Genomic DNA, 10,325 nt, shown 5'->3' with positions numbered 1-10,325 from the left:
AAAGTGTTTGTCCTCAGACCTGGAGGGAAACTAAAGTCATTCCGCAACACAAGAATGGTAAAGCATCCTTTAATGGTTCTAACAGCAGATCAATCAGCTTGCTGCCAGCTCTGAGCAAACTTTTGGGAAATCCACTTGTCCTTCAGACAAGGTCTGAACATTCTGTTGTATTGTTTGATGCAAGAAACTACTTTGCAAAATAAAATGCAAAATGATTCCCATACCATTATTACAGAGAATCAGACAAAGTATGCTTGCTACTCATTGCCTATTGGATATTTAGCTTATTCAAGTCTGTCTCAAAATACAACACTGCCCCATTAAGACAAAAAAATTATCTTTACCCGACTCCCACTTGTAGGAAGCATTCACTCCCACATTGCTGACTACAAGTTAGTTATAACTTAGCCAATAACTCACTAACTAGCAAAGAATATGAACACTTGGCTACATGCAGCTCTCGCTTTAATCTCAAAACAAGCCTATAATAATCATGACCGCTCATGCTGTAAAACAGTCCAGTTCAAAGTTAATGGCACAAATCCATGTATGGCCATGGTCTATTTGCATATAGGCCTACAGCAGCTCTGATTGGATATGGCACACCGGTCTGTGTAGAGAATGGGCCTGCCTGTCATTGCAATAGAATCCTACTCCGATGCGCTCTGCCCACAACAAAATCTCTTGCATAGTTCGTTTTGCATAGTTTGTTTTGTTTGAGTATTTTGCTTTCAAAGTGGCTAATTTTGCGTTGATTCGATCACAATTTCCACAGTAAAGGGAAATGTTGACAGTGTTAGAGAAAACTCTAGAAAGCTCAGTGAAGTTCAATCTGGTGCTTCTCTGCCCTGTGCTGATTTTTCTTCTGTGCAGCAGTCGACCAAACAAGTCCTGCAGGTTCTAGTTTGATCTAATTTTGACTATTGCTCTGTGATATGGTCAAGTGCTGCAAAGAAGGACCTAGAAAAGCTACAGTTGGCCCAGAACAGAGCATCACATCTTGCCTTCAATGCAATCAGAGGGCTAATGTCAACAGTATGCATGTCAGTCTCTCTTGGCGCAATGCAGAGGAGAGATTGATTGCATCAATTATTCTTTTGGTGAGCAATATTAATGTGTTTAAAAAATATAGCTCTGACAGACATACTGTACTTACCCCACCATACATGCCACATGGGGTCTCTTCACAGTCCCCATGTACAGAACTAATTCAAGAAAACATACAGTATTATATAGAGCCATGATTGCATGGATCTCCCTTTCATCTCACATAGAGCAAGTGAACCTCAAACTTGGTTTAAAAAAACAAATAAAGCAACACCTCACGGCACAACGCCTCTCCCCCATGTGACCACGTTTTTATGTGTATGTATTGACATGTACACTATATATACAAAAGTATGTGGACACCCCTTCAAATAAGTTGAATCCGCTATTTCAGCCACACCCGCTGCTGACAGGTGTATAAAATCTAGCACACAGCCATGCAATCTCCATAGACAAACAGTGGCAGTAGAATGGCCTTACTGAAGAGCTCAGTGACTTTCAACGTGGGACCACCTTGGATGCCACCTTTCCAACAAGTCAGTTCGTCAAATTTCTGCCCAGCTAGAGCTGCCCCGGTCAACTGTAAGTGCTGTTATTGTGAAGTGGAAACGTCTAGGAGAAATAACGGCTGAGCCATGAAGTGGTAGGCCACACAAGCTCGATTTCGCCTGGATTAGAAAACATGCTCTCTCGTCAGAACACTGTTGTTCAGAGGACTTAGCCAACAACCCAGAAAGCACAATCAATTTAAACTGAAGCTGGAAAGACTGCAAACTTGCTGCACTTCGTTTCATTTTACCTTTTTTTTCAATTGACATTTCTTTGTGTATATCCATACAAATGATGGCAGCTGATTCATGATTTCGACTGGCTGAGAAACGTTGCCTGTCTGTCTGTCTCTTCCTGACTCCCAACAAGTTCATTACTATGGGACAGCTGGAGATCAAATTTGAATATTGAAAGAATGTTGCAAATATTGGAGAAACAGACAGCAAGGTTTATACAAATCTCGGCTGTTGAAAACTAAATGTTAGTGTAAAATAAATTTGAGATAATGTCTAAATGCTTTTTGTAATGGAGATCAAGTTTCTAAATTGCTTGGCTGGGCTGATGAGACAGTGGATTGCGCAGTCAGATGGAACAGAGTAAATAGGCATTTTAATGTCATATATTTAGCGAGTGGTAACTTGTCGAATACACACAGGCTGGAATGCGGTTTTAACCAATCAGCATTCAGGACTAGACCCACCCAAAACACAAACACACACACAAAATTACATGCAATTGAGCAGAGCAGGGGGTAGGGAATAATATAAGAGTGAATGGGGGGGAAAGAGAGAGCAAATAAGAGGTGTGAGAGAGGGAGGGATGGAGAAAAAAAGATAAGAGAGGAGTAGAGGGGGAGGGAAGGAGAGAGAATAAGAGAGATGTAGCCTAGATGGAGATGGTAGAGGAGGAGGGTATCAGAGAAAGAAGGAAGGTGAGAGAGGCGAGAGGACAGGAAGAGAGAAATTGGATCGTGAGAGCGTGGACTGAGTGGCCCTGCATTTGGTTTGCTGCAATAGCACACATGCACAAATGCACTCTCACTTTTTCAACATTCAGCCAACTGACATTTTCTCCTGAGGTGCTGACCTGTTGCACCCTCTATAACACTGTGAGTATTATTTGACCCTGCTGGTCATCTATGAACATTTAAACATCTTGAGAACAATCTGGCCTTAATGGCCATGTTCTCTTATAATCTCCACCTGGCACAGCCAGAAGAGGACTGGCCACCCATCGGAGCCTGGTTCCTCTCTAGATTTTGTTGGGGTTCGTTCCTTGTTCCTTGTCAATCATTGGTGAAATTAGCATTCAGACAATATCTTTAACTAAATCATTCAAAAACCTTTATTAATGCAATTGCAGACAGAAGTTGACAACAGGAACATAGCACGCATGTTTCCGAGTAAGTTCTGCAAAATAGAAAAGGTCCCAAGTTGCTTTTATCATGCTTGTAGTCAACCCCCTGTGATGTAACTGCCTACGTCATTACCTTCTACTCATGTGACCAAAACCATACTTACACAGCTATATAAACAAGAGTTTTAGTGTTATCTAAAAGCTTAGCAGTAAATGTCCAAGTTGATTTATAGTGAATGTCTGACTAGTCTCTTATCTCTTACACGCCCCTGCAGAGTTCTGTCTGCACAGTCACACATTTCTCAGACTGTTTCTTTATGAGAGGCAGATATTAGAAAAGACTTTGAAACAATATTAAACCTCTATAATAAATACAGTGGGACAAAAAAAGTATTTAGTCAGCCACCAATTGTGCAAGTTCTCCCACTTAAAAAGATGAGAGAGGCCTGTAATTTTCAATCTGCAATAGGTAAGCAGCTTGGTTTGAAGAAATCAACTGTGGGAGCAATTATTAGGAAATGGAAGATATACAAGACCACTGATAATCTCCCTCAATCTGGAGCTCCACGCAAGATCTCACCCCATAGGGTCAAAATTATCACAAGAACGGTGAGCAAAAATCCCAGAACCACACGGGGGGACCTAGTGAATGACCTGTAGAGAGCTGGGACCAAAGTAACAAAGCCTACCATCAGTAACACACTACGCCGCCAGGGACTCAAATCCTGCAGTGCCAGACGTGTCCCCCTGCTTAAGCCAGTACATGTCCAGGCCTGTCTGAAGTTTGCTTGAGAGCATTTGGATGATCCAGAAGAAGATTGGGAGAATCTCTATAATGTCAGATGAAACCAAAATAAAACTTTTTGGTAAAAACCCAACTCGTCGTGTTTGGAGGACACAGAATGCTGAGTTGCATCCAAAGAACACCATACCTACTGTGAAGCATGGGGGTGGAAACATCATACTTTGGAGCTGTTTTTCTGCAAAGGGACCAGGTCGACTGATCCGTGTAAAGGAAATAATGAATGGGGCCATGTATCGTGAGATTTTGAGTGAAAACCTCCTTCCATCAGCAAGGGCATTGAAGATGAAACGTGGCTGGGTCTTTCAGCATGACAATGATCCCAAACCCACCGCCTGGGCAACGAAGGAGTGGCTTCGTAAGAAGCATTTCAAGGTCCTGGAGTGGCCTAGCCAGTCTCCAGATCTCAACCCCATAGAAAATCTTTGGAGAGAGTTGAAAGTCCGTGTTGCCCAGCAACAGCCCCAAAACATCTCTGCTCTAGAGGAGATCTGCATGGAGGAATGGGCCAAAATACCAGCAACAGTGTGTGAAAACCTTGTGAAGACTTACAGAAAACGTTTGACCTCTGTCAATGCCAACAAAGGGTATATAACAAAGTATTGAGATAAATTTTTGTTTATTGACCAAATATTTATTTTCCACCATAATTTGCAAATAAATTCATAAAAAATCCTACAATGTAATTTTCTGGATTTTTTCCCCTCATTTTGTCTGTCATAGTTGAAGTGTACCTATGATGAAAATTACAGGCCTCTCTCATCTTTTTAAGTGGGAGAACTTGCACAATTGGTGGCTGACTAAATACTTTTTTGCCCCACTGTATCTGTCCTTTCTCATTTCCTTACATGTCAGTAACTACAGAGTTATACTACTGAGCCTCCAAACAGATGGCCTTCATTCCTACTGGGCCTCATTCCTCTTCTTTTAACATCCACACAACTCTTGATTTATGCTACTTGATAAACAACATAGTTGTCATTTCTCTTTTCTCTCGGTGTCTCTACCTTTGATTGATGTTGTGGTACATTGAAATATCTGTCATCTCTGTCTGTCGGATTTATGCTATGGAGGGTGTGTACTGTACTTAGTGCTGGAAAGCACCCAACATTCTAGGTGGTTTAGTAGTCTATTTCTAATCTTCACACAAGGAGCCACAGCATCATGAAAAAGGCCTTGACAGTAATTAGGGGGTACCCCTGCAGAGGTGTCATACTCCCCCGCTCAGGGAGAGACACTCAGCCGACACAGCCCTGAGAGGAACACAGAGGACTTTTACAACTCTTACCATGACTCGGGTATACCCACTAATTCCTGACAATAGCCTGGGTATAACTGTAATCAATAATATAATAAAATATCATAGAATAGAGTAGAATACAATACCAAGGAGGGGCAATGAGGTAATCTTTGCTTAACAAATAATTATGCCACTACATTAACATTCACATAAGAGTCAGAGCAATAAGAGTAATTGCATTGCACAAGAACAGACATCAGACGAAAAGTGCAATGATACTGTAATGCAATATAATAGCATGAACATACAGACACTTGGGGACTAAACATCCCTTTGTGCTCCCTGATAACATAGTGGTTGAAACACACTTGTGACACAGATCATGAGAGGTGAAAATGAATCAACCATCCATAGACAAGAAGACACAGAGAGAGAGTGAGATAGAGAGACATATTCAGAGAATGAGAATGACAGACAGAGGCCAAGTGTGATAGACAGAAGGTGGGATAAGACGAGAGAGAGAGAGAGAGAGAGAGAGAGAGAGAGAGAGAGAGAGAGAGAGAGAGAGAGAGAGAGAGAGAGAGATGGGGGGAAAGAGTAGGAGTGCTTAAATTTTACGCCCCACCACAGTAGAGGGATAGAGTCTACCCCTCCCACGCTCTACTTTCCTATGATAGAGGAATGCAAACTGGATGCAAAGCATCCTGACAGCCAACCACACTGCACACTTTTCTTCTGCTGTCTTTGTTTGCTCAGTTAAATGTCAAATGCTCCAGCTCCATTTGTATCTGTCACAGCTTTGCATGTTAAAGTTGTGTTTGTGTCTGTTTGACATATCCCTGGTTATGTAACTCTTACAGCTTGACCCGAGAGAGGGACCGGCATTTTGGGAGACCAGGTTTGAAGGTGTGAACTGTGTGCTGTTAGGATTTCTTTTTGATTGACTATTGTTAGGGTTATGCTGGTCCACACAAGACAAGTCCAATCATTTCAAATGGAGGTTTATGGCATTTTACAGTGCCTTGCGAAAGTATTCGGCCCCCTTGAACTTTGCGACCTTTTGCCACATTTAAGGCTTCAAACATAAAGATATAAAACTGTATTTTTTTGTGAAGAATCAACAACAAGTGGGACACAATCATGAAGTGGAACGACATTTATTGGATATTTCAAACTTTTTTAACAAATCAAAAACTGAAAAATTGGGCGTGCAAAAATATTCAGCCCCTTTATTTTCAGTGCAGCAAACTCTCTCCAGAAGTTCAGTGAGGATCTCTGAATGATCCAATGTTGACCTAAATGACTAATGATGATAAATACAATCCACCTGTGTGTAATCAAGTCTCCGTATAAATGCACCTGCACTGTGATAGTCTCAGAGGTCCATTAAAAGCGCAGAGAGCATCATGAAGAACAAGGAACACACCAGGCAAGTCCGAGATACTGTTGTGAAGAAGTTTAAAGCTGGATTTGGATACAAAAAGATTTCCGAAGCTTTAAACATCCCAAGGAGCACTGTGCACGCGATAATATTGAAATGGAAGGAGTACCAGACCACTGCAAATCTACCAGGACCTGGCCGTCCCTCTAAACTTTCAGCTCATACAAGGAGAAGACTGATCAGAGATGCAGCCAAGAGGCCCATGATCACTCTGGATGAACTGCAGAGATCTACAGCTGAGGTGGGAGACTCTGTCCATAGGACAACAATCAGTCGTATATTGCACAAATCTGGCCTTTATGGAAGAGTGGCAAGAAGAAAGCCATTTCTTAAAGATATCCATAAAAAGTGTCGTTTAAAGTTTGCCACAAGCCACCTGGGAGACACACCAAACATGTGGAAGAAGGTGCTCTGGTCAGATGAAACCAAAATTGAACTTTTTGGCAACAATGCAAAACGTTATGTTTGGCGTAAAAGCAACACAGCTCATCACCCTGACCACACCATCCCCACTGTCAAACATGGTGGTGGCAGCATCATGGTTTGGGCTTGCTTTTCTTCAGCAGGGACAGGGAAGATGGTTAAAATTGATGGGAAGATGGATGGAGCCAAATACAGGACCATTCTGGAAGAAAACCTGATGGAGTCTGCAAAAGACCTGAGACTGGGACGGAGATTTGTCTTCCAACAAGACAATGATCCAAAACATAAAGCAAAATCTACAATGGAATGGTTCAAAAATAAACATATCCAGGTGTTAGAATGGCCAAGTCAAAGTCCAGACCTGATTCCAATCGAGAATCTGTGGAAAGAACTGAAAACTGCTGTTCACAAATGCTCTCCATCCAACCTCACTGAGCTTGAGCTGTTTTGCAAGGAGGAATGGGAAAAAATGTCAGTCTCTCGATGTGCAAAACTGATAGAGACATACCCCAAGCGACTTACAGTTGTAATCGCAGTAAAAGGTGGCGCTACAAAGTATTAACTTAAGGGGGCTGAATAATTTTGCACGTCCAATTTTTCAGTTTTTGATTTGTTAAAAAAGTTTGAAATATCCAATAAATGTCGTTCCACTTCATGATTGTGTCCCACTTGTTGTTGATTCTTCACAAAAAAATACAGTTTTATATCTCTATGTTTGAAGCCTGAAATGTGGCAAAAGGTCGCAAAGTTCAAGGGGGCTGAATACTTTCGCAAGGCACTGTATAATGGTTTTCAATTGCATTGATTTCCTTGTGATGTGGCTCAAATGTTGCTTATAGGAATCAGAATGAAGAAATGCCAAGCACCCCAAAATATCTTCCCACAATACAGCACCAAACTTGCAGGTGTGGCAGATGTATACTTTGTATTTTTATGCGAAAATGCCAGACTTGGTGTGAAAGTAGCATGAGGGTAAACTAATACATTTGGATCTAAAAGTAGGTTACATTCCCCATTGCTAGAGCTCAGAGGGAGCTGGGACTGTGCTCTGTGGACTACCCTTGCACTTATGATCACATATGACCTGAAAAATGTATTTACCATTTTTCATGGAAAGAAAGCTCCACACACACACACACACACACACACACACACACACACACACACACACACACACACACACACACACACACACACACACACACACACACACACACACACACACACACACACACACACACACACACACACACACACACATTGACATCTGCCAATAAGCCCCTGAGTGTATTGGCACGGGCAATTGTTCACTGCACTCTCCAAACTGCCTTCATACATCAGTACTCAGGGTCAATGTGTCTGTGTGTGATCCCTTAGGCAGTTGGTTGATTCGGTCTGATGTGTTGTCATTCATAGTCAGGAGAGCAAGGACCACCACTCTTTCAAACACAAACACTGATGCTGAACGATAGCCAAAGTCAACATTGTTTTGTTTTGAATGTCACCTATCACTGTTTACTTCCAAACACATTTATCAGCCATGTTTTGCTAGTTTGTCTTTTATTTTGTTGTTACTTCCTGCTTTTCTAGCCAATAGCAATGCCTCTGTCTTGGTATGTGCTGACAGGGATGAGAACAAAACACAAACATTATCACTGTTGTTTGGTCTCTCACACGTGAACTATTTGGTTTTCAAAGGTCACATTGGATCAGCATAAGCACAAAGAAATGCAGGACACAATGAAACAATACTTTTGTTTTTACAAACCGTGACATGATTTACTGTGGCATTTCATCCATCATTTGAACTAAGACTTCTGTAATAAATGGTGTTTGGAAATACCACTCTCCTTGTTGTACGTCACATCCACATAGCTGTGGTGAGAAATTCTAACCTCATTGTGTTTGAACAATAGCTGCAGGCACACACTGAGACATGGCCTGGATTGTTCTTCTGCTATTCTTGCTTTACACCCTAACACCCTGCTCACGTTACACTCATGCTCTACAAAATGTCAAATGTATAAAGGTTATTGAATTAATCGGGGTGTTTGGTGTATGATCTCAGCAGTTGTTTTATAGATTAGTCATATCCAGGATCATTGGGACATTCCTACCTTAAATCCTAGCCCTAGCCTTAAACCCTACCCTTACCCTAACCCTAACATTAACTATAACCATAACCATAACCATAAACCTTACCTAAACATAACCTTAACCCTTACGTTAACCATTATATATTTCAACTTCAATGGGGTAAGGACATTCCACGTAACCCGGCAACAGGATCAGAGGCCAGAGGTACCTGTAAAGCTGGTAAATACTGTGGGTGAAAATACATTGTGTTTGAACATGACCCTCAGGGTGTGAGCACAGCCAAAGCCTCACATCTCCCAGAAAACATGATCCATACACCTGGTTTACTGACCATTTGTGTTTGTGTGTGGTTTTAGCCTCTGACCCCACTGAAAGGCAATTTCCTTGGGGACGACCCCTCTGTGGCTGACCCCCATCTACACTCGTTTAAAAGGCCCCTTGTGTGAGAGTTTAGAGTAATATAATCTCTGGGAGGATAGAGGAACTATTCTTCACTGGTAATTAGTGCGGCTCTGTCTCTGTTTGTTGACTTTGGCAGACGATCGCTGTCCTCGTGACAATGTGCGTCAAGCTCTCATCCACAAACAAACAATACTAATGGTGAGAGGCCTCGCGGATCACACACACAAAGACACTTCCACAGACATAGACACACACACGTGCGCACACACACAGACACATACAGTGCATATCGTAAGTATTCACCCCCGTTGGATTTCTTCACATTTGATTGTGTTACAAAGTGGGATTTAAATTGATTTAATGGTATTTATTTTGGTCAACTATCTAAACAAAATACTCTGGAATGTCAAAGAGAAAAATTAAATTAAATAAAAAATATATATAAATAGTACCAGTCAAAAGTTTGAGAACACCTTCTCATTCAAGTGTTTTTCTGTATTTTTACTATTTTATACATTGTAGAATAATAAGGAAGACATTAAAACTATGAAATAACACATATGGAATCAAGTAGTAACCCAAAAAGTTTTAAACAAATCTAAATATATTTTATATTTGAGATTCTTCAAATTTGCCTTGATGACAGCTTTGCACACTCTTGGCATTTTCTCATCCAGCTTCATGAGGTAGTCACCTGGAATGCATTTCAATTAACAGGTATGCCTTGTTAAAAGTTAATTTATGGAATTTCTTTCCTTCTTAATGCGTTTGAGCCAATCAGTTATGTTGTGACAAGATAGGGGTGGTATGCAGTAGATAGCCCTATTTGGTAAAAGACCATGTCCATATAATGGCAAGAACAGCTCAAATAAGCAAAAAGAAAGGACAGTCCATCATCACTGAAAGACAAATTTCAAGAACTTTTATTTTTTCTTCAGGAAAGGAAGACCCCGAGTTACCTCTGCTGC

Source organism: Oncorhynchus masou, chromosome 10 (assembly GCF_036934945.1).
Source record: "Oncorhynchus masou masou isolate Uvic2021 chromosome 10, UVic_Omas_1.1, whole genome shotgun sequence".
NCBI lineage: Eukaryota > Metazoa > Chordata > Actinopteri > Salmoniformes > Salmonidae > Oncorhynchus > Oncorhynchus masou.
The sequence above is the reverse complement of the archived record's forward strand: the minus strand, read 5'-3'. Positions refer to the sequence as shown.